Source organism: Tetrao urogallus (assembly GCF_951394365.1).
Source record: "Tetrao urogallus genome assembly, chromosome: 4".
NCBI lineage: Eukaryota > Metazoa > Chordata > Aves > Galliformes > Phasianidae > Tetrao > Tetrao urogallus.
Window position 1 is genome coordinate 54056347 of NC_136817.1, and position 25445 is coordinate 54081791.

The following is a 25445-nucleotide window of genomic DNA, read 5'->3' on the forward strand; positions in this document are numbered from 1 at the left end:
AGATTGTCACTAAGCTAAAAAGAAAGTACGTTTATGTCACTCATGTGGGTATGACTTTTTGCACATAATTTTCCACGCAGCCCCAGATCTTCATAATAGCAATCCCTGGATATCTTTGGCCGTTCTAAATCAATTTTCCTTTCTTTCTCTTTAAAAATCTACTGAAAAAGGGATCCACTAAAAATAAAAGGAGAACGTCACTGCCCTGAAAATAGAGTACTTCTGGAATGTGCATATGTTTTCCGTGTGCTTAATACAGGGGAAAGGTAAAGGGTAGATTTTATAATCCCTTGTAACCATGTGTGTGTATATCATAGACATAAAATGTATATAAAATTAGAGAGAAAAGGTTGAATTTGGATCTATAGTCTTTTGGAGTCAAAGATTAACGATGACAATGTCATCTGATAATGAGAGGCTAATGGGGCTAAACTTCATCAATTAAATCTTTTCTCTTTTATAGATTCATAGATAATGCCAGAAGGGAGTACTGTGAGAATCTAGCCTGACCTCGTCTTGTAACATATACTGTCAAACTTCCTGAAATAATTCCTGCTTGAACAAGAGCATTTCTTTTGGAAATAAAGCGTCCGACCTTGATTTAAAATTGCCACTGACTGAAAACACCTGGAAAGCCTTGATAAATTGTTTGAATGGTTAATTATATCTCTCTGTTAAAGGTGTACCCCTTCTTTTTCCTCTGAATTTTTCTCTCTTTGTTGGACTGAGACCATTATGTGTATTTTCTTCCCCAGTTTGCTTCTCATGGACTGGGTTTGGTGCTACTTAGTCCTGGAGAGCAGAAATCTGCTCAGTTCCTCTCTCAGTGGATGAACATCTCCCATCCTGCTAAGTGTCACCCAGGGGGATGACCTGCTCAAACTCAGGCTTTGTGGGCTCCTTTGTACTGTAGAAGCACACAAAAACAACAGGAATCTCACGTAGATGGCTGCAATCCCAGGATGGAGATCCGGTTCTCCAGATCAAAAACCTTATTTCTCACCATTGTTTCCTTCCTAGATTTTTGTGTGGCTTATCCCAGTGTCGCTCTATATTTTGTACATTTCCTACAGGGATAAGCTCTTATTGTCTTGAGCAGAATATATTTTTTTGTAAAATTCTATGAAAAACATTTGTTACATTTCTGATCCTGAAGCTTCAGAAACAGACTGGAGTAGGAGGCCGGTAATGTTGTCAGTCTGTTTCTGTTGGATCAAGGTTCAGAGTTTAATGCAGTGAGGAGTGAGATATGTCCTCTTGGTTCCAGCAAGAGCTGACCCAGCAGTGCAGCACCTGTCTTTTTCCTGAGAACAGGAAAGGAAGGGAACAAGGATGCCCTCAAAACTGCTGGTCAAATGAGGGTTTTCAGTTCACATTTTAAGCCCAGTAAATATTTATGGCTTTTTTTGTAAGCCAAACAGCTCTGAGTATCTTAGAAGTTTTTGGCCTTTCATCATCTTCATTGATGAGGATCAGCATTAATCAATTTAGGAAAAAGTCTCTGCTACTGCAGTTTCTAGGTGTTCCTGTAGCAAACATCTCTAGAATGGAGTCCTATCAGTGTCACGGAGTAGTTAAAAAGTCAGAAACACAGGAACTTGAATCTTCTGTGTTCCTGGAATATGTGGTACTGCTCCTCAGCATGAGCTCTGTCTCCAGAGGACAGCTGTGCTTGTGCTGTTCTGAAATGGCAGATAAATGGGGTTACTTACGTGTCTTGATGATGAATGACAGTTTCTTATGGGTAATATAGTATTCTAATAATTACCACAGAAAAACGATGTAACCTAACGTATATTACTTCTGCTTACAGTAATCTAAACATTGTGGCAGTAGTATTCTGTTTAATGGTTGCATTAATACTCGTATACTGTAGATATTATGGTGTACTTGCATTTATATCATATACTTTGCTGCAGTATTTACAATAGTATTACTTTCAAAATTAGGGGTGACATTGCCTGGTTTCATGGATGGGTCATACCTCAAGTATTAAATTTCATGGTTTGATATAGGTTATTAGGAAAGTCATATGTGGAAATTATTTATCTAGTTAAGTAGTTATCAATACACATTTTATGAACAATAAAAACAGACACAAGTCTGTCAGCAGTAAAGCTATTAGGATACATATTATAGCATTTGTATTGAGGCTTCTGACTTTTTGCCTATTCGTGGATATCAAGTTCAAGCTCTTGTAAGGGAGTTTGGGCCCTGAGAGCTATACTGAGTAGCATACATTTTCCAAGGACCCAGACAGGATCGTTTAAGTACCTTACTGCCAACAAAAATAGAACAAAACATGTAAGAAAATATCCCTTCTATTGAAGTTCATTCTTGAAAAAAATATGCCTTTTATGTCTGAAAATTATAAATACAAACCCAGAGTTAGCATGTTGTATGTGCATATAGTACAAGTGCAGCATGTTGTTATAGCTCTCTGCCCAACTCTCAGGGAAATGAAGCTGTCCCAGGCTGCTCAGGATCTTCAGCTTGATTTGCCACATGCTTGCAGGTCTTTGATTTCCAGTTCATCAGCCATGAAGGTGCTCATTATAGAAATTCCTATGAGTTTCCTGTTAGTAGCACTCCAAATTCAAGCGGCACTCAAGCAATGCTCGAGCCTGAGAAGAGGGATGGGCTCCATTTTGCTTACCAGCAATTTGAGAGGCATAAAATGAACTGCTATGGGAGGGAGCAAATCCATTCATCAGTCTTATTACTATTTTCTGATCTCTCATTTTATTTTTCTGTTATCTAGAACTATATTGCTTATTTTAGGCTATAACACTGTCAGAATCTGTTTAAAACCAATTAAAATGCAAAATTTAAGGTTGCGTGAGAGTATAATTTTATGTGATTTACTGTCTGGCTTTTGCCAGGCATTCCGCTGTCACCAGCATAACATTTGGTAAATAACTGAGTGTAGGAACTGTGCTGGCCACACTGTGTTATTCATACTGTTTTTTTTTCCCTCTATCTGCTTTGAACAAGCTGTTTTATAGATTGGAAATTGGTTATTGAACAGAATCAGGGTCATACAAAATAGCACTTGATGTTATAACACACTACTGAAATGCTGAACTTCAAAGATTTTTCCTCTGATTGTTAAGCCTTAATTACAGTAGATTGCAAAATATTAAGTGTATGGTGACAGATTTGCAGGATATTACTTGGAATCTAAACATCTCAGAGATGGTTTAGCTACGTTTTCTGCTGACCTCTGTGTACAGAAGTTACCCTAGCTGAGGCTCCAAGAGTAAATCCTGGCAGCATTAAAGTCAGTAGAAAATTCACTCAATCTCTAGAAAATAGGCCTTACAATTACAGACTTAAGAAACTCATTCTGTTTACTTTGTCCAAGAGAAGGAGATGAGATTATATGATGATGATCTACAAGGAATTACCCAAAGGCAATACCTTCGATAGCAGATAGCCCCTCAATCTAGTCCAGGAAGGTGAGCTGAGCTTTTGGAGTTAAAGATGATCTCAGCAAATTCAGATGAGAAATTGACTGCACAACTTCAGGAGTCAGATAACTAGCTTCTGCGGTAAGTTGTGTGGGACCATGATACATTGCCCACTAATTCAGATAACCACTTCAGAGTCCTGTTTTGCAGGGAGTGGAAGATGCTGCTCAGAATCTGGTGCCAGGAGCTAGTGGCAATTCTCTCTGTATTGAGTGGAGTTTTGTTTTTCTTTTGGAGCATTTGTCAGGGGAATGTTATGTATCCACAGCGTTCTCCTGATGTGCTCTGAGAGAAAAACAAAACTCAGTATCTTCTAAACCTGCTATAAAAAGACAAATCCTATAAGCACTATTTTGTTAAAAATAGTTCTGGGCAATTTCATTGAGCTATATTTTTTCAGACCTAGGGGTTCTTTGCGAAGGGCTTTAGTTTTGAAAACTTAACTCAAAAAGTCATTGCGTTTTAAGTCTAATTGATGTGGATAGCTATGGAGAAAACCATTGTGAATAGCTCCTTTTTTTCTTATCCAAGTTTTATTCATCTCATGTAAATGTTTCAGCATTTTTACTCTGCCTTGAGGCATTTCAATTAATGCTCAGATGCATGCTGCTAAAAGCTTTACCTTATGCTTGTTTACTCTACACTTGCAAGTCCTCCGCAGCAGGTTGGGCAGGACATCAGTAGGTAACAGAGACCAACATGAAAAAGTGTGTAAGTCTGGTTCTCTTGAGGGGCTTCAGAGTTTCCACTTTGTTTCGGGAAGTGCTCCTCACTCATGACAGCGTCAGGTCTCTGCAGGCTAGCAGGTGTTCCACTGTTGCTGTGCCTGTAGTTTGGCAGTGGTCATCCCAAAATGAGATCTACGTATTAATGACATCATGATTATCGTTAAAACTGGGGACAAGAGTTGCCTGCTGCTATGAGGCACTGCAGTAATAACTCTGATGTGTAGGTGCATTCAGTAAGCATGTGTCACCTCCAGCAGCCCCATCTCTGGATGTAGAACATGCTCTCCTGGCCCCAGCTTGGTAGTGGTGCGCTGGCTGGAGCACTGTGTTGACCTTTGGGGTTGAGCTCTAGGTTAAATAGTTTAAATAGACCTTTACTTACTCTAGTCACTTGGTGCTGAAACTGTATAATTAACTCCAAATCCCATGGATGACTCCCCTACTTCTCTAATAGGATGGGGTAGGGAGGAGAATGCTTGTCAAGTCTCTGTTGGTTTCTGCTGTTTTCTTTACCACTTAAAGAATCACTTTAAAATGACATGATACACATGATGGCTTTTATATGAAGTGAAGAGTTGGTTTTAATGTTGCTTCATTTTAGTACATCGGGTGTGTGATTTATCCCCTTCGCATTTGTGGAGCCAAGTCTTTTGGGGAAGATGCTTTGTATGTGCAGCAGTGTAGGCTGTAAATGATGTGTTTACAGGCAGAGGGAGAATTTCCTGTACTTCCATAGTATTGCAATCTTACTGTAATAATACTGTTGTAATATTACTTTCTGAAATACTGATATTTCCAATAATACCAGGGTCAGTCTCCCCATGATTATCCAGTAGCTTGACAAACATTTATCTAGGCATGGGACAATCTTGAATGCTTGGTGGTAGATAGAAGAAGGCAAGACTAGCCTGAAACCCCAGCAGATGTAGTGTAAGCATTTCCTGCAATGGTTTCAAAGCCTCTCACTTTTCTCCAGTTGTCAAACAGAGCTGCCTCCTAATGATTTCATTGCAGTTGTGATTTTCAGTGGAACTTCAGTCTGTAAAATGCTTACAGGCAGAGAAATTTCAGTTTATTCATTTATTTATTTTCCTATACAGGGCCAATTTAGTTCTGCAGAACAGAAGCAGCTTCAGAACGGAGCTGGAAGTGTTTCCAGCCTGGGTTTTTGGTTTGCCGGGAACACAGTTTGCTCACACCAAATGTGCGACATTTTCGCTTGCGTGAGTTGCAGCGGCAGTGTAAATACCAGAATGTTGTTCTGGGTAATCAAACAATGGGAAAGTTGTTTGTGTGTGCTGCATTGTTAATTAATTTATATCCAGAAATTCTTTAAATGTATGTGCAAACATGCATTAATCATGTTTTAAAGGCGAAAGTGAGAAGAGCAAAGCTTATAGGAGTAGCCGTGTAGATACAGAAACCGTTAATGTTTCCGATGCCCTGTGGTAGGAAGGAATATATTAAAAATTGATTTTTGGTTTCTGCCTTTTTCTTGGTAACATTTACAATAAAGGATATAGCAGAAAGTAGCCTTTAAATTGATATTTCAAAGCTTTTTATGTTTGGGATATGTTTCTCTGTATTCTTAATGGGTTTATATAGCAGAGTAAAAAGGTCAGCTTCTGAATCTGATGCTTTTATTCTTCTATTAAAGAAAAGAAGACGAGTTTAGTGTTCATGAATGATTTAAATAACAACCAAAATATTTGGTGCAGCACTGTGGTAAGCAGCGTTATTAAAGCAAGGCCTCGAATGCGTCGCCCCTTGCACGTAAGGTGGGTGCCACACAGCACTGTGTGCATCCCCTCAGCTGTAGCAAGGTGTTGCTTACAGCTCTGTCTGCACGTGGGTGCAGTGAGGGATGAGATGTGCTCTGCTGCTGCTGGGACGCAGTCGTTGCCCATTAACAGTTGTGTCGTTGAAGGGCCTCTCGTTGTTCAAGGAACTGTGATGCGTTTCGTTGCTTCTACCCAGTTGAGAGCCATGCCATATTGAGCCAGCACTCTTCTCAGATGTTTTCTCTTAGTGAGATACTTCAGAAAGGAGCAGTCCTGGTCATTGTTTTGAGAGCTGTCTAAAAGGCAGGGCTGAGGAACAGCAGCCTAATGGAGTTGGTTTAGACAGGGATTCATTAATCAAATGCTAGGTCTAATACTTTTCTTTTAAACTTTTGCAAATATCATATATTTTTGAATAAGTTCATAAAGATAGTGTTGTCAAGTGTAAGATTTACAGTGTTTTGTTCTGAATCAGCAGAATTTTCCAGGGATATGGTTCTTTTAACAAGGTTTTGGTTTTTTTTTTTTTTTTTTTTTTGTTTTTTTTTGAAAGCTTCAACGCAGTCATAATGTTTTGAAGCATTAATTGACAAACTTCCTAAAGTGTATAAGGAATAATGTTCCACACAGCGTTACTGATCATATTTTTATGTAGTCTGTTGATGGATTAATACACCATTGTAACTTCCTATGCAAAAAAAAAAAAAAAAAAAAGTGTTTATTTTTATAATAAATGGAATGCAATCTAAAAAGTCTATTGCTAAATGAATTGAAGCTGCAGCAGTAGCTGACAAACAGAATAATTATAGCAGCACAGTGACAGAAGCCTGATGTGCAAGCATACTTCTCAAGCTGAGACTTAGAGGCCAGGAAGCCCAGCCAGGCTGGAGTGTCCTGGCTGCAAATATTTGCAAATATGGGAGCTCTCATGCTGCTCAGTGCACTGTTTTAAAATGTTTAGTACCTTTTTAATTTTAGAGTAGTAGCTGTAACACATGAAGAGTTGAAAATTTACATGGTAGGTTAAATTACTTATTTACTCTTTATATATTATGTCAAATCAGGCATAGTCCATAAAGGTGTTACTTAGCACTGGTTTATATTTTTCCGAACTTTGAATCTTGTCCCTTGAAGTTTGTTTACAACAAAACAGATGGATTCATTTTAACATATTAGATCTTGATTAAAATAACTCATTCATAATTGCATTTATATTTAATTAATATAAATCAGCTTACAAGTTGAAGACGGGCAGAGGATTGCTATTCTGGTTCTCTGTGCACGCAGGTTAGGGTAGTGTCTCCTTTTCCTCAAGCTGTAGCCCACCTGGGACATTCCCCACCCTCTTAAAGAGCAGTGCAACTTCTTTGCACTGAAGGTGGTGACTCAAGAGGCTGAAGTGCAAGGGGAGGCATTCTGACTGTCCATTTGCCAGAAGCAGGATGAGTGTTCCCAGCTCAGATTCCTGCAGTCCCATTCCTCAGGCTGTTCTGCCTGCTTACTGGAGGGCTGGCTGCCATCAGATGCTGGGCTGATTTTTGTGGTAGAAGCATCTGGACCATAGCAACTGTATTTACTTCCCGGCTCATTTCTCATCAGCTGTGCAAGGGGTGTTGTTGGTAGGGATTCTGAGCCACTGCTTTGCACAGGGCATACGTGACCTGGTAGGCTGCTGGGTGGAAGACTGCGTTCCCATGTTAAATGCCTCCATCATGCAGCCTTCCAGCTAGAACTCAGCGCTCTAAATAAATGATTCTTCATTTATTTTTCACCTTTCTAAAAAGTAACATTGCATTGTATAGTGGTATTGCTAATGTGATTTAGTATTGTTGCATGACACAGCATCACTGAAATAACTGGACACTCTTACATACATATACATACAGTTCATGTACATATGTACATATTCATGTGTGTACAAATGTTTATAAAGGTTTTGCATTCTGGTCCCATTCCGTAGTGCCGTCAGACAAGCAGACCTGTGTCAGTCCTTTGTTACCACAAGCAAAGTGCAGTGAGAAAGGGCCAGATCCTACCTGTCCAACTCTCCTGGAGTTGCTGGAGGGAACAACTCTCCTGGCCTGCTGTCTTACACCATGCGCCTCTCAATAGCACTTCTGTCCTCCAGAGTTCATGGAGGATTTAGGATGAGCTGTGTGAACAAAGTTGGTGGTATTACCCACAGGTGGCTCTGTCAGGGCAGATGGTGCCTGCCTGGTCATGGAAGCGTGTGGTGCAGAGCTGTAGAACTGGAGCCTTCCCTTGATGGAAGGCAAAGCTATGATTTTTACACCCTTCTTTTTATCATAATTGATGTTTCCATCTTATTCTTCTGTTCCTTTAAGTTATGACATTGTGTCCAAAACGACATTATGATATTCCCTCAAAATGTCATGGCATGAATGAGTAATTTCTGGTGAACAAATCCCCAAAGGGACAATTTGAACTCTTTTTACTCTTGCTCTTGAATCCCATTCAATTAAATGAGGAAACGCACAGCAGTGGAAGAGGGAAGCTTCATGTGATCTTTCCTGTAAGGCAGCTGTTAGTGGTAGGAAAAACATTGAAGTCAGCACTCTTCAGAGACGTTTCTTTTGTGAGACATGCATTAAAGGTGCTGAAATCACTAAAGATGCTTCTGATAAGCACTGATAGTAAATGCCATGGTTCTATCATGCTTCTTTAAAGGTGAGCATTATTAATATCACGCTGTGTCTTTTCATCGCACGTTAGCTGTCTTAATTCATTGGTTCTTGTCACCAGCATTGCTTGGTGCTGCATCCAGCGTGCCTTTTTTCTGAAATCAAACTAGCTATTTCTTGGTGCAGGAAGAACTCTCCCATTCTTCATTTGGAAAACAACTTTCACGCCTAGGTGTTAGATGGCTGTGGTTTCTTCAGTTGCTTTTCTTACTGTTTGCATTCTGGAAAATGTTGGTGGCCAGCTCCACTGCAAGCGAACTTTGGAGCTTTTCTGTAAAGTATCCACGTTTTTCTCTTCAGTGGCTGAAGCTCATGGTACTCTGACTCATGTGCTGGTGTATCTTTTCTAAGCCCCGCTTAATCTTTATCAAAGCCAGCATAATCCCAACCAGCCTCCACACAGAGCTCTCATCCCCAAAATGCTTGAAACAATTTTCAGACCTCTAGGACTCTACATATGGAATTTTCTGAGATTGCCTTTGCCTCTCTTCCCCTAGATCTCTGCTCCTACCACTTCAATGCCCCAGTCACTTCATCGTGTGCCTTGCAACGGACATGCACAGGTTGATTGAGTACATTGCCCAAGAGAGTAAAGTTCTATCAGTGGAAGTCATTGGTTCGGCCTCTCCACATACAGTCAGTAACAGCTCTCGTTTTCAAACAAAACTGTAAAGTAGTACTGCCATTGTCTAGTTTGTAAGCTGTGGAAATTTTGCACTGAATTATGCCTCAGCTGGAGAACAGGTGACTAAAAGAGCAGTATGCTTGCTGGACTATCAGTGCTAATTGTCAGCTTGTGTTAGTGGTCAACAATTCCAACTTTCATGTATTTGGATTCCGTAAAGTATGCCCTGAAGTCTATGTTGCAAGCAGATAAAAGTCAAGGGCAAAAAACTTGTCTGAGAGAAATGTTGTCCTAACTTATGAAACATCCAAGGGTAGACCAAAGTGAGGGCCAGTTCTTCATTTATTGCAGCTGAACCATCCATATGTCCCATGGCACCAAGGGAAACAGCATTGCTGCACACAGATGGAGCACATGCTTTTCTTTTTGCCTAAGAAAACGTGTGTTGGAGAAAGTTGCAATTACATTCAATTAAGACAAAAATGTTTCATGTTTACAGGTGGATATTTTCATCTGGGTGGAGTTTACTGAGTTATTAAAATGTATGTGAAATTTTACTGTGTAGTGAGAATTCAGTTCCGTTCAACCAAAGAAAAGGGTGCATGAAATTTTTGTATAAAATGTTTGCTTTATCTTTAAGGAACATTAAAATGGACATCAAATAATATAGTAATGTAGTGAGTTGAAAAAAAAAAATCAGCAAGGAGAAGCACGCGAATTCGTGTGACAACCAATTTCATAGGAAAAACTTTGCAAGACAAAATTATGTATGTCCAACGCTGATAAGACGTCGTGAATGTACATTTTCAGATGCAGTTCTCTTAGTATTCCACCCATCCTCTCCAGTGCGCCAAGAATAGTAAGCACGGTTCCAAGCGCTCTCTATATGAAAGTGGAAAATATATAGGGCATGAAACAAAACTTCAGTATACAGAACTGCCACTGCAAAGTTAAGGACCTGACATTGAAAGGAATTTGAAAAATTCCCTTCCACAAGCTCCATCGTACTGTGTGCCATTTCAGCTGCAAATGCAGTATGCCTTAGCTCTCTTCTTCAGCACTGTTAGATCTCAGTGAGCGTGAGCTGGTCAGCCATCTGTGGTCACAGGAAAGCAGTCACAGGCACCTCAGCATCCTCAGTTCATTTTTTGGTCACAGTGTGGTTAAATGTTAGCAGTGATGCTTTTCAGCACAGACCTTTGGGTTCTCTTGGCTGCGTGGCTGTTGACAGTGGGCAGAAGCAGGAGAAGAAGTGCAGTTAGTGGTGTGAATGGTGAAAAGATGGGCCCTGCTTTGCTGGGCTCATGGCTGATGGCAGCTGCTGAGTGCCCAGCTGAGCCAAGGGCTGCTGGTGTCTGGGGCTTTCAGCTGTCCTGTTTCGAAAGAAGCTTTGGCAAATGCTGTCCCTGTGTGCGGCTGCTGTTTTCCTCTGGAATAACAGTCCAGCCTTCCTTTTGCACAGATTATTTCCCAGGTCTTTTAAGGAACAGCCCTTAATAATAACATGTGTGTAGACAATGTGATTTCGGTAAGGGTTTTCCCAAGCATTTATTTCAGAAGCTTAGTTATGACATTCTCTTTTGACATTCCTGGAGGCTTTGTGTTTGTAATCTTCACATAGTAATAACGTTCACTGTGGTAGGTAAAACGTAGCTATGATAATTACGCTTTCCTCATGTTTGATGACAGGATGTTGTTTCTTTTTGTTTCCAAATAAAATCATGAGGAAAGAAAAGAAGAGCGGTGCCCTGCTGCCAACAAGGGAGGGCGCAAGGTAGCAGAAGCCACCAGTGCCTGCTTCTGGGAGATTTAGATTGGATGTCAGGAGGAAGTTCTTCTCTGAGAAGGGTGGTGAGGCACTGGGACAGGTTGTCCAGAGAAGGTGTGGATGCTCCGTCCCTGGAGGTGTTCAAGGACAGGTTTGGTGGGCACTGGGCAGCCTGGTCTGGTGGGTGGCAGCCCTGCCCCCGGTAGAGGGGTTGGAGCTGGGTGATTTCTAAAGTCCCTTCCAACCCAAGCTATTCTATGATTCTGTGGGAGCGTGCTTTGTTTTACCTGTATCTGTGATATCTGTATATCTGTGGGCAGATGTAAGGGATCGGTGGCAGAGATATTTTCTTTATGGTCTTCATCTGCATAGAAGAAAACTAATTATTTCTCATTTAATGACTTCTTGATGTCTGGGGCTTAGAGGATCACAGAAGCATAAAGTGTTCAAATCCCATGGACTGAAATTATCAGCTCTTTATGATCTCCCCTTTTATACCAACACCCCTCAAAGATGTTGCATATAAGTATGTATATTTAAACCATCCCTCCCATCACGGAAATGGCGTTTCATTTTATTGAGATGTAGATAAATGTGCAGGGGGAGACTGGCATTTTTTCAGGCTCTTCCTTAATACTATTAAATAATAGTGTAATTAAAGGCTCCAGCAATTTGCCATCTCTTTTCACATGGAATTACTTCAGATGTCTGGCATACACACTCACCCTGTTGTTCAAAGCCATTACAGTCCATACAGTCAATAATCTGCAAATTAAAAATTCAATAAGTAGACGCATTAAAAATTGCATGGTTCCAATTCAGTCCATACTTCCAATTCAGGCTGTTTAGTGTTGGAAGGAGGTTTCTGAGAAGCTGGAGATGTGACAGCATTTCATGATGCCTCAAACCATTCTTGGTGCACGCCCAACCACATGACAGCTGCAGAGCAAGGGCTTGTTTGCAGGCTGTACTGAATCTGAAGCTGTTATATGAATATATAACATCATAAGTGGGCATAATTGGAAGTTTCTCTCGTAAAACCCAGCTATCCAAGTAGCTTGATATGCTGGTGAGGTTGGTGCTAAACTAATAGCTGTGCAGAAATGTAAGGGGAGGTGCATGTCTTTCCGAATTGTCAGCAGCCTAGCCATCGTGTTGCTGGGGTGGGATTCCCTTCTATGTGTGCCCCATTCCAACTTGCTGGCCCTGGTGCAGCCCAAAGCCCTGGGGAGCTGGGGAAGGGGCTGACGTCTTATCTCTGCTGTCATCTCTGGTTTGTCCTCACGTTCTGTATCACAGCCACTTGTTCTGAGTTAGAGTGAAAACGATGGGAAGTTTGCTTCTATCGTGCATACTGTTTTTGCTTCTGATACTTCTACTGGTGTTTTAAGATGTGGTTTCTAGTGGGGTTTCTTAGTGCAAAAGCCCCAAAAATCCATCTTGTGAATGCTGCTTTTGAGTAAGTAGTCTATCATAGCAAGAAGCCACAGTAATTCAAGGTTGTTGTCTCAGAGCTTACCTCTGGTAGGACAGGCTTGTTGCCATTGTGATGCCCTGAGCACAGCAGAGGCCTTTCAAATACGTCCTTGGCCATGAGAGGGGGTCAGCCCCTCCGTGATGCTCCTGCTTGGGCTCTGAGGGCAGCCTGCAGGCAGGAGGTGCCTGCCCTCTTCTGAAGGAAGTTTAAGGTTGGCATAGACACTGCTTCTCCAGACAGGAGATCCTGGATGTGAAGTTCATATTATCTTAGAATTGTTTCATTTGGAAGTGACCTTTAAAGATCATCTAGTTCTAGGTTCTTCTGTCTGTGCTAGAGTTCCCATTCTACTCACCAGAAATATTATTTTCCATGGCATTCCCCATCCCCACCCTTTCCCAGAGTGAAAGGAGTTGCATCATTGCAGCAGCTGCACTGCTTTGAAGCCATGTCAGCCTGTGCCTTGTGCACAAGAGATGCCATCCGCCAGCACAGCAGGCATGGGAAGATGCAAAGCCCCAGATGGCTGCACCCGGTGCAGGCTTCACTTAACAGGAAAGTTTAAAAAAAAAAAAAAAAAAAAAAAAAAAGCACAACACCAAAGGTACCAGATGACATTAGTTTTAATCAGAAATGATCAATGCGAAAATATCTGAGACCTTTACTCACATATGGTATTAAGGGCAGTTTTATCTCTAATTCTGATTGATCAGCACACCGTCACACAAATGCTTTAAACGTCTTTCTTTTATCTCTGGAGAAAAATGCATAGGGTGACTTATTTTCCTCTCTCTCTATCCTGGGGATAAAGGCATGAAGGGAATGGCATAAAGGAATGAATGGGAAAGGCAGAAGGACCGTAACATAGGAGATCCCTTCTGGTGCAGATTGAGGGCATGGGGATGGTGGCAGCAGGGATTATGCGTATTTGGTGCAGCCCTATGGTCTCTGTGCTGTGGGATGGCGAACAGGGGATGCTCGGGAAATAAATAGCATCACTCCACTCAACATTGTCTCCTGTCTAGCATGTTAGCTATACTGGAAGCAAAACTTCTGTTCAGGATTGAGAAAGGGATAGGGATGAAGAATTTTGGCTCTGGTAGGTTTGAACGTGAGCAAACCTTAGCTTTGGGGATTCGAGGGAGGCATGGTGCTACAGCATGTGGATGGGCTGCATTTGCCAGACAGAAGTTAGCTTGTTTATCCTGATAATTATCCTTTGGTTTTCCATTTAATATTTACTAATAACACTGTGCACTTAGAGGGCCTTCCATCCAAGCACTCGACAAACCTTAATGGAATAAGCCTCGTAGCACTCTGGGGAGGGAAGTGAATACCATTTTGTTTATCATGTGGAAAAAGTAAGATGATGTAATTGTGTCTCCCTGAATTTATTTATTTCTTTTCTGCCATTATCTGTCTGATAAAATCCACTAACTAACAAAAAGCCCATTGTTTTAGAAATCCTTCTGGTGGTTTAACTGGAATATAAGATTAGTAACCAATTTGGACAGGAGCATAATTAGCGCAACTATTTCCAGTAACTCCCTCTGACAATTGCAACAGCACTTGGGCATTTGCTTGCAGGACAAGAGGCCCAATAATAAAGAGGTTTTCTTTACACAAAGGATGGCTATATGTAGTAGAATATAGAATCATAGAATCATAGAATCATAGAATCACTAAGGTTGGAAAAGACCTAAAAGATCACCCAGTCCAACCGTTCACCTATTCCCAATAGCTCCTACTAAACCATGTCCCTCAACGCAACATCCAGTCTTTCCTTGAACACCCCCAGGGTCGGTGATTCCACCACCTCCCTGGGCAATATGAGTATATATGAGTAGAAAAAGGCTTAACAAGGTAGGCTGAGAGGGTCACCAGGGGCACGCACACCGTTCCCAAGTCTCTTTGGCTTGGAGGGAGATGGGAACTCCCTCCCCAGAGAGGCCATGCGTTGGGAGGAAGGCAGTGAGGGCACCAAGCTGTCACCCTATGCTTCCCATCAGGAGGATAAGGAGAGAGTGGTGAGCCGGTTGTACGTGCAGTGGCAATGGGGAGATTCCTATCGGGCATTCCTAATGTAGTCAGCATTAGGAATAAGCCAGAGAATTGCTTAAAAATGCAGAACTTGTACAGGTGATGCATACTGTTGATGTGAGTTGGAGCTGACAAAGAAAAATGGCAAGCTATTCTCCAATACGGATACATGCTGGGTTTTAGTTAGAGATTGGAAAACTTAACCGTACCCGTGGAGTCTGTCATCTGCCTGCGGGACTGACTGTGCTGTTGTTGGAATTAAAATGAGATCTTCTGCAGTAAAAAAAAAAAAAAAAAAAAAAAAAGTGTTATTTTATATCAGTCTGGGACAGGGCTTTATTAGTCCTAATTTGAAAGTAATGCAGTAAAGGCAGTATTTGTCAGATGCATTTTTGCAGTGAAAGCTGGTAGGAATTGTGGGAAAACAATCCAGGAGAATGATTTGGGCTTGTTTTCACATTCCAGCCCAGAGTGCATTCCGATACAGCACAACAGCTGAAATGTATAAGGGAAACACATTTTACTTATTCTGGCTCAGAGAAGCAGCAGCAATTTGGCGAGTGGGTACACCATTCAAATCCTGGTGCATTTTAAATGACCAGGTGTCCACTCTGTTGCCTGCCTCGTTTTTTGTCAAAAAAAAAACAAAAAAAAACCCCAAAACATTTCTTTCGATGCAGAGTTTGTTCTCAATCGCCATATGATGTACAATATCTCCTCTTCACACCGAGGCAACAGCATCTGCATTTCCTTTGATCAGACATTGAAAGAAGACTTCTTCACATTGAAAAGAATCCTCTTTCTCCTTACGTTAGCAGTGCAAAGCAGATACTGCCAATATTGTGCTATGTGGTATAGCAGTTTTGTGTTTTGGACAACAGACTGGTGAGGTGTATTCTCATTAGAGTTCCCAAGATTTCTGCACGTCTCCTGTGCGCTGAGATAAAGATACCTTTAGGTTTGTATTTCAGTACAAATATCAGCTATCTTCGAAAGCGTATTTTTAAATATCCGTGTATGAATGAAAGCGTTGCAATGAAATGTTGCATCAGATAGAGAAAAATGTATTTTCTCCCTTCTTGTCCTTCTGTCTTCCTTATAAATGACTTTAACTCCTGTAGAGGGGAAAGCCCAGCCAGCACGCTGGACTATCTGTTAATTACAGGGATTATGTTCAGGCTGCTGCATTCCAGATTTAACTCTGAACCAGTAATTCACCTGTATTTCCATGCAAAGAAAATAAACCATTACTCTTAAAAATACCATTATAAAATTGAAATTAAATCACCTTGATCTTCTGGTTCATTCTTAATGCTGTATTGGAAGTATCGGAAAAATCTGCTGAGACATGTTAGTGCACATCAGTTCAGACTCCAAATGAGGCAACTTCAAAGATTTCTGTTGTCCTTTTTTCCCACCAGTTTTTATGTAATAATAATGATAGTATATAACAATGATAGTAACAATAATAATAATCACAATGTTAATCTAGACTGTACCTTGAAATACCTTCCTTGAAGGTTAAAAATGGGAAGTATAATTTTAGTTTGATGCTTTTATGCCACATAAGTAATTTCTCCTCATTACAAACACATTTCAGGTTCTATGAATCAGTTTTGTTTTGTATTCATCGCAGCTAAAATATATTTCCACAGGTTTTCTGGTATTTAAAAAAAAAAGAAAAAAAGAAAAAAAAAAAAAACAAAAACAATTCTTAATAGAAACGTAAATGTTATCTGATGTTTTAGATATAATTAGAAAGTATTGGTATAAAGTATCCTGGCCTTGGATTTGTTTCCCATTTCAGATAATATATTGCAAGCACTCTGCAATAAATTTAGCAGTTTGAAATTGATTTATGCTGAACCTTTGTGATATTAACATTCTTGTTTTATAATTATGAGCAAAAGGAGCATAACCTTTTCCTAATACATTGAAAAGAGAGAAGCGATGTTTCAGGAAAAATCGTATGTCACCGCTCTTACTTTTTCCCCCCTCTCTCCCTGGTTAGCCCTGCTCTCATTTCTTCAGCTAACACTGATACACAGTGACACATAGTGCAAGTAGCAAGACTGCAGCAAAACTATGTGCTTATGTCTCATTGCTGGGAATACAGCGCGTGGTCTTCTGGCACGCTATCTACCTACCGAAGCAGCACGCTGAAGTTGCATGGATCTTCATTAGTAAAAATTAACAACTTTCATACCGCCTGCTTCAAAATGTTGACAAAGACCAATAAGCCCTGATTTCAAAATGTGCGGCACAAGATCGTGTCTGTGTTTGCTTTCTGGGGGGGACAATTTTTGATATGGTAGAAAATGAAGTACGTTAACATGAGGGCTCTCACATTGCATTTATCTGTGAAAACCACTAAGTTCATACTCTTGCAAATTGGTTCTGATGCTGAAGAAGTGCCAGATCAACAGTGTTTTTCTTCCCCTCTGTATCAGTGGTTTTTAATCCCCTTCAGTTCCCATCAATATAGTTAGAGGGCTTGACACATCCTGACCAGCCCGCATGCAGCTGTGCTGTCTATTTGAAGGGCAGGGTTTCTCCTCGGTTCCATTTCCATCCAGCCTGGGCTGGGGAGGTCTGCACAAGGGGAGCTGCAGAGAGCTGATGTGTGAGATAAGGAGCCAAGGGCTGCTCAGGAAGTACTGGAGGTTTTTACTGTATTAAGTGAAAACAAACAAACAACTCTTCCCCGTCTCTCCCCTCCCCCCCCCTTTTATTAATGCTCTTTACATCTTGAAAATCAGAATATGAGCGAGTCTCTTCTCTCCACAGCAGTTGAGCTTTTGACCTTTCCTTGGTAAACTGCCACCTCTCAGTCCCAAAGTTACCGAAAAGTGTCAGGTATTCAGCACCAAGCAATGAAGTGAGGTGCTCTTAGAAATTTTTTTTTATTATTTTTATTTTTTCCTGTAGAAAATGTTAAAATTTGAGTTCAAAAGTGACGTTTCTGATCAGTAAGTCTACTTCTAAAAGATAGTGGCTCTCTTACCTGGCTGTAATGAGAACCACAGTTCTCTATGAGACCCCCACCTCAGCACAGGAAGGTGGCAGTTTTCAACTGACATTAGAAGAGAGATTGTCTTTATCTTACCGGGGTGCTTTGTAAGGTCCTGGGAACTCGGGAACTCGTCATGGTGCCTCTCCCGCTCAGCCCTCATCCCCTCAGCATTTTGGGAGCGCCTGCAGAGATAGGCTGTGCACCGTACATAAGGGCTCAAATCCGAAAGACCATTTAATTCAAGTGTGTGAATAATCCCACTGAAGTAATTTAAAGTAATCATATGCTTAAAGTTAAGTGTGTGCTTAAAAGCTTGGCTAGGCTGGGGCACTGCCTGCCCCCCCCGTGGCCACATCACAGCATCACCTCCGTGGTGAAGGGAAGGGCTGCACCAAAGGGTATCGCCTCCCATGGCTTTGGAGCTCGGATTCATACCATTTATCTTGCTGTGTTAAACACCACAAAGATAGGGGAAAGAAGATTCTCAAGAGGTTAAGGAATATACAGTCTGAAGGATGTACTAAGTGCAAATTGCAAATATAGAACCATTATGAAAAAGTAATTAAAAAAATTAATGCTAAAAGCAAGCATGTTCTGTGTTACACCATGTATGCCTGCAAGTAAGCCTATTACCAGAACTGTAATACACAGGAACAGTGAAAATCCCTGTATGTTACTAAACTGATAGAATGAAAAAACTAGACATTCTTTTTTTCTCTGTCCACGTACAGTCAGTCTGTTCTAAAGACCATTCTACTTCTGTTGTAATGTTTTATGTTCCTTGGGTTTGGTTTTGGTTGCAATTTTTGAGAAAGCAAATGCCCTGGATGCAGTTTGACAAAGGATATTGTCAAATAGATAATATACATCACTTTTAGAAGCTGATAAAAGGGATATAGATTTCCCTTGCTCTTCTGCAGTGTTGATGATGCTTCAGAAAATATAATATAAAGGGATTTTCTGTCTTTTTATAATTTTAGCTATTTAGACGATTATCAGGACCTATTTTTGAATGAGTATCTAGGTGTCAGGAACGCATGTGATACTACCTCCTTTCTTCCCTATACTGTAAGAGAAATATGCTGTGCTGTATCACAGCTTATGGACTGTGTTTATGAAATGCTGGGTTTTGACTAAATTCAGTTGCAATTGTCCATTCAATTTCAAAATATAAGCAAGTTTGTTTACCGAATTTCGTATTGGGTGGATGTTGTGGTATATGCTGAGTGTATTTATGGTTTAAAAGAATGATGATTCAGCAAACTTACTGCATAATAATCCTTACTTCATCGTTATACTGTAAGTGGTTAAAGCCAAGTGTACATGAATATATAATGCGTTCCTCCAGTTCTGCAGCATGGTAATACATTATACTGGTGAGCTACCGAGACATTTATTCCAAAGGAAATGCAGAGAGTGATTTAGAAATGCCAATAACAATAATGCAATTACAGTTGCAAAACATCTTAGTTGACCAAACAAATCTTTTCTAAATGCACCTAGAATATTTCTTTAGCACATTTAATTAAGTATATATTCAGCATATTTAATTTAGGACCCAATTAAGCACCAAAAGCATAGAGGTATAAAATACAGCGCTGCCTTCCAGGCACTCCTGCTCATATTCAGCAACAGTTGTATTTGGAGCTATAGTGCTGCTGCAAAGATGGGAAAGACAGTGCAAGCACAAGTGGCCATATTGTAAACTGGCACTGGTATCTACAGTAATTATAGCAATCATTCAAATGTTCCAGCAGTCGATACAGTTGAACTTCAGACAGGTTGCAGCTCTTAATTTATTAATGCAATATTTTTACTTTATGAATTTCTCAAGTCAATCTCTTTACTTATATGTATGCAATTAGTTGTGTTAGATTCTCTCCAACTTAGCAGGAATGGATCTTAGTACAGTATTTACAACCATCTTTGAACCTCTGGTTTGTATATCAAGGTGTCAAGATGTCTTAGAGGCAAAGAGCAGAACGCATGCAGTGGAAGTGACAGTGACATGAAGTTACATCACTCCAAACAGTAAATCACGATGCTGAGAAAGCAGAAGACGTTCACAATAAGGTCTAAACAGAAGGGCACTTTGACCTACAATATAATACCAGATTAATGACCAGCTGAGACTAATTGGCCCTATATCCAGTGGCTGACAAAAGGCTGCCGTTGGTATGCCCAGCTCCTGCCCCATGGCAAGGTGAGCGGCATGCCTGCAGGTGGCTGCAGCACTGCTGCTTCTCCCTCTGTGGGATGAGGGCAGCTGAGAGTTGGGCTCCCCCTGCACAGAATCTTGGAATCATTGCATGGCTGAAGTTGGCAGGAACCTCTGGGTCCATATGGTGCAGCCCCGGCTCAAGCAGGGCCACCCAGAGCAGGGTAGCCAGGACCATCTCCAGGCTGAACAGCCCCAGCTCGCAGCCTTTGCTCAGGGGAGAGGAGAGTTCCATTCCATCATTTTGTGGCCCTTCACTGAATACCCCAGAATGTCCTCGTCTCTCTAGCACTGGGAAGCATGTGTTTTCCCAGCTAAGAGGCAATTTTCCTGTGTTTCTTTCAGAGGCATTTGCGTATGTGCCAGGAAATCCCCTGTCACTCTCTCTAAAGAGAAGCAGCCCTGCCAGCCGTCACTGTGTGTTTGTTGGGCTGCACTCACACACGGAGCTGTACTCCTGTGGAGCAACTCTTTGGTCGTGGGGACTTTCACAGCTTCATCTTCCCCTGACGTAGCTGTGGCTATTAAAGCTATCAGTTTTCTCACACTGCCCTTGATCTGGTGTAAAACTTTATATTGGGGTTACGGAAACAAGGTGTCTTTGTGGCTGGTAATGCCTGCTGCAGTAAGTACCATTTAGTACTGATGTGAGGGTTATTGCTTGAGTACCGCATCCTGCAGTGATGTCTTGCATGAGTACCATAATTTATGTGTTTTTAGGATTGGCATATGGCACATTTCTCTGAGATTGTTTAGTCTCTGGCTGACTGTCCCTGTTAAATCAGCTCTTAGACTCCAGTATACCCTTGAAGTTTGGGTTAGGCAAACAACAGAAAAATGCTAAAAGGAAAAAAATCTCTGAAAGTCTTGTAAAGGATTTCTTGCCCTTGAAAAATGAATAGGTTGTCCTTTAACCTCGTGGCACCTCTTCCAGCTGTCAGTCATACTGTGAACTTTTGAGATTTCTGAAGTATGATACGGAGAAACAAAATGGTATCTGCTCGTTCAAAATGGTGAGTATTGGATTAATCTCTTGAAGCATGTTGATAACAGATGGAATAAAAGATCACATAGCACAGCTCACATAGGCTAAGGTTAACCCCAGTGTCCTACTCAGTGTCCCTTTTCTTCTTTAATGTCACTGCTAATTAGGTAGCACGAGTGTCTGTAGCCTTCTGTGGGGTGTTGCTGAGAGCCTGCTGACTGCTGGTGTGCCTGGAGGTAAGCTCTACCTGTACTGCAGCACTTGGGTTCAGCTTAGTGTTGTGCTCTGGGCCATTACCAATGGGGTGAAGGAAGAATTGCTGCAAATGCTATTGTATTTAGTCATTTCTGTCCTGTCGCTGTGTCTGCTTGCATGTGGGAGGCTCAGTGGGCTCATCAGGAGGTTAGGGAGCTGCTGTGCTCGTGGCGTTGGTGCCCACTCATCTGGCAGCAGCAGCAGCACTGATGAGAGCTCACTTGGGTACGACTAACTCAGAGGTGCTGGCCGGCTCCCTAAGTTTCCCTCCACATTTCCCATTTCATACAGGTGTTTATCAGGGCTTGGTAGAAGAGCTGCAGCGCCAAGCCCTTCCTTGGGTTGACACAGGAGGGTGGTATTTCATGGGAGGCGCAGCTGCAGTTTAATTGTGTTATATTCCATAGTAAACTTTTTCATCTGAAGTTACATTTAGATTCAAGGTAAAGTGATTTTCTTCCTTTCTTTTTCTTCCTAAATGAAGAAATGATTATACCTTTTACTATGCAATAGCTTCCTGTCTTTGTTTAAATACTTACATTTTGATATATATATGTATTTATTTTGACTCAGTAAGTGCCAAGTACATTTATGATTCTATATACCCAAGAGTAACAGCAGCATCCTATACATATGTCCTATATCTCTTCTGCTTATGCTGTTTCAGTGGCATATTTAGTGATATGCGACCCCATCAGAAATACTATGCACAGTTCAGCTCAGCTGTATGCACAAATGATAAATTCCGTTTGGAGCAGGTGCACGGAATGGCTGCTGAGAAGATCAGAGGACTGGAGAGCCTATCCTGTGAGCAGAGGCTTAAAGAGCTTGGCTTGGGCAGCCCAGCAAAACAAAGGCAGAAAGATGATATGGTTGTTTACCATAAATACTTAGAAAGATAAACACCAGGGAGGGAAAGGGCTATTCAAGCTAAAAGACAGTGTTGATACAAGAAAAAATGGATGTGAACTAGCCACAAGCACAGGTAGGCTGAAAATTAGAGGCAGAAGATTTGACCATAAAAAGGTTGAGGTTCAGGAAGAGCTGCTGCTGAGGGTGGCAGGGGAAGGAAAATATCTCCCAGTGGCTGGTGATCAGTTTATAAAAGGGACTGTACCACTTTGGAGCCTGTGACACCAGGGACCTGGATTTGATGGCTGAGAAGATCATTTCCATTCTTGAGTCCCTGTTCTGTGCAAGGTTTGCCTCGTGTAGATATGATGGCAGGGCTCCTTTCCCACTTTACCATCTAAGAGGGGGAGATACCAGGCTGTGACATGCATTTCTCTCTGAGCATCACACTGCCAAATTAGAATCAGGACTTAGAAGAAGATCCAGGAATAAATAACTTTGATCTTTCAGAGAAATTTTCATTTTCATCTGTATTTCCTTCCTCACGTGTATGGTGTGGTGAGATTTTGCTCCTTTGTACAGCAGTGTTATTTTTCTGTCAGCTTTTTGGCATGTAAAACTAGGAAAGAAATTGTCCTAGCAGTAGAGACCCAGGGACTGGGAAACACTCCTGCTCTCTACGTGTAGTAGTACAAGGCTATTCTTCAACCTGAAGGGACTATAGAAGGCAACACATTATGTTGGCGATTGTTGCAGTGAACGCCGCATCGTCTGGCAAGAGGCTCAGCTTGATGTGGACAAAAAGTGAATTTCTCCTTTGTGTCTACATCCTTAGCTCCCTCATGATGAAAATAGAACCTGCTTTAATCTTCCTGAGGCTGACGGAAAGATACCGTGCAGACTGCAAGTCAGCAGTTGCCCACACAATTGTTTGGCAAAATCTATTTTTAAAAGTCCATAAATTCCCCAACTAGACAAACTGGGATCTAACAAAAAAATATAGTCACTAATGCACTATCCTTTTAAAGAAAGACAATACTCTCCTCTTTCCTCCATCTCTCCTGGGAAAAACCTGCATATTTTAAAATGGAAATGCAGTGTGCCTCTGAAGAAAGCCTCCTCGCGACAGCTGAATCCTGCTCCCTGGCCCTGGCACCCAAAGTGCTTTCTTCATAGACCCATTGGAGGTAGGAGTGAGGTGAGAGAGATGCTCTGTGGCACCAGAAGGGTGGAGGATCAGGGCTGCCAGCAGTGCCCAGCACCTCTGCAGCACATGTAGGCATGTGTGTCTGACAGCTGGAAACCCACTTATGCCTCTGCTTGGTTTCCCTTCCCCTGTGCATCCCCTTCTTCCCCTGCTCAGTCAAGTGAGCGATGTGGGAAGTTTTTGCTGACTGTGGATTCAGTCTCATCTTTTTTTTTTTTTTCCTCCACTTATTAAAGTTACAGGCTGAGAATGAGTTAAAATTGCCTGTCCCTAGCGGTGTTCAAAAAAACCTTAAAGACGTGAGAACACGCTGCACACATGAGTCACCTACACTAAGTGCCCTTTAAAAAAAAATACAGCCTTGGGCTTTGATGTACAGGCTTGTATTATTTTGCCTATATTTTAAATCATTCATAAGTGGTTTTCAGGCTGACCTGCTGGTCTTTTATGCAGAAAATTGTACAGATTACCTGAAGTGAAGCTGTAGTACAGGAGTTTATTTAACTGTGTGGCTTTACTTTTAAGAATTTCATATGTGAAAGGGTTATTTGTGCATGAATGAGCTTGCACTCCAAACATAAATTGTTTATGTAAATACTCAAATCTTACTGTAAATCTTCAGTGAGGAAACCTCCTTCTTGAATTAACCCCCCCATAAAAACCTAGAACCAACAGCCTCAAATGAGAAGCGATTATGATAGAATTATGGTTTTCAATGTGTATTATTATATGTGCCTACATTTAGATTCCCAAAGGGACCAATTTACTAATATTAAGTATTCTTGCAATAAATGGGATGTGGTAAAGAGAGAGCTGCATATCTTTCTTTAAAAAGAAAAGCCAAAAAAAAAAAAAAAAAAAAAACCCACCAAAAAACAACCTTAGAGTTGAATTTCAAATGAATAATAGTAGCATTGCAGTTCCAAATGAGTGGGACTTTCTTTTTCCTAAATCTCTTATTAATTACGAATTATCATAAGGCAAAATATCTGCATTAATTTGCCAAAGGCAGAATAAAGATTGGTGTATTGCAGTACTCGCAAACTTATTCTGGTGGTGCTGCAATGCACAAAACTTCTAATAAATTGGGAAAAATGATGAATTTGACAACAGGCAATTAATGCTAATCTTTCCCTTTGCAGGGGTACATTTTATGCTGGTGTTGTAAGAGCAGAATTATTAGCTCTTCTACTCTGCTTTCAGCCATACTGCATGCAGTGTTCTGCAGTATGTTGTAGTTGTCTGTAAAATGCCTCCTCAAAACAGTGATTGTGGCTCACAAATGGCAGGGAACTGAATTTGGAGAAAATCCTGGAGACAGCAGACAGTACGACTACTTGGCTACTTCTGCCATTCTCTTTGTGAACTCATTGTCTTCAGCGCTGAGAAGATGCTTTTAGACTAAGCTGCATTGTATTCTTGAGAAGCTCATTGTTGTGAGCCTGAAATTTAGATGGATGTGATTCATTTACTAGGGGAAAGAGCTAAACTCTTACTGAAGTAAATAGCATTTTTAATAAAGTTAATTATTCTATTTTTTGTTCATAGATAATGAAAAGCATGTTGAAGCATTGTAGGGGAAAAAACAAACAAACAAACCTATATTTTCTTCAGGTGATAATGGTATCCAGATAGAAATTTCCCATTCTTCCGAATACTGAGTGTATGTAATAGAGCATGGGACACATTCAGTGTATTTGTTAAAGTCTCTGGGTGCAGAGCTGATATGGGTCGTGGTCTAGAGGGAGGTGTTGCTGGTCTGGAGGTCCCTGCCTACAGGGGGTTGGAACTAGTTGGTCTTAAAGGTCCCCTCCAACCCAGACCATTCTATGAATCTCTGAAAGTAAATATCTGAATGTGTCTGTATGCACTGTGAGTGAGGATTTCATTTTTAAAAGTCCCTGTTTTTTTCCTGTTTTTAATTCTTGAGCTGTTTCCTATTGAAATGGACCCAGGCACATGGGACCCTATAAAAACATGCACATACTGAAAATTTATAACTTTGGTTTAATTTCTATTGCCCATTCAGTTCAGTTGGCACAAGAGAAGATGTGCATGCTTAATTATCAGATTGCCCCCCTTCCCTACATTCCCCCTTCCCTTTTTCTCTGGTTGCATTCCCTCTCTATTTCTTCCTCGAGTTTAAAGTGTTTGAGGTGTGAAATATTTAGTAAACAAATCCTTATACAGAGGTCACATTTTTTTCTTTGTCTATATGTAGATACAACTGCATAAAAATGCATAACCCTGAGTGACAAAACACATTGCTTCCTGACCTGGGAGATGTGGGATTACCAGAAGAGAGTAGTCTTATTATTAGGAGT

General features: G+C 41.0%; 1 protein-coding gene across 3 annotated transcripts in view; it reads left to right on the forward strand.

Moving 5' to 3' along the window:
• Positions 1–25445, forward strand: part of PPARGC1A (PPARG coactivator 1 alpha) — a gene marked incomplete at both ends in the record, with an annotated part of 341292 nt that overhangs the window by 226022 nt on the left and 89825 nt on the right. The window lies entirely within an intron of this gene.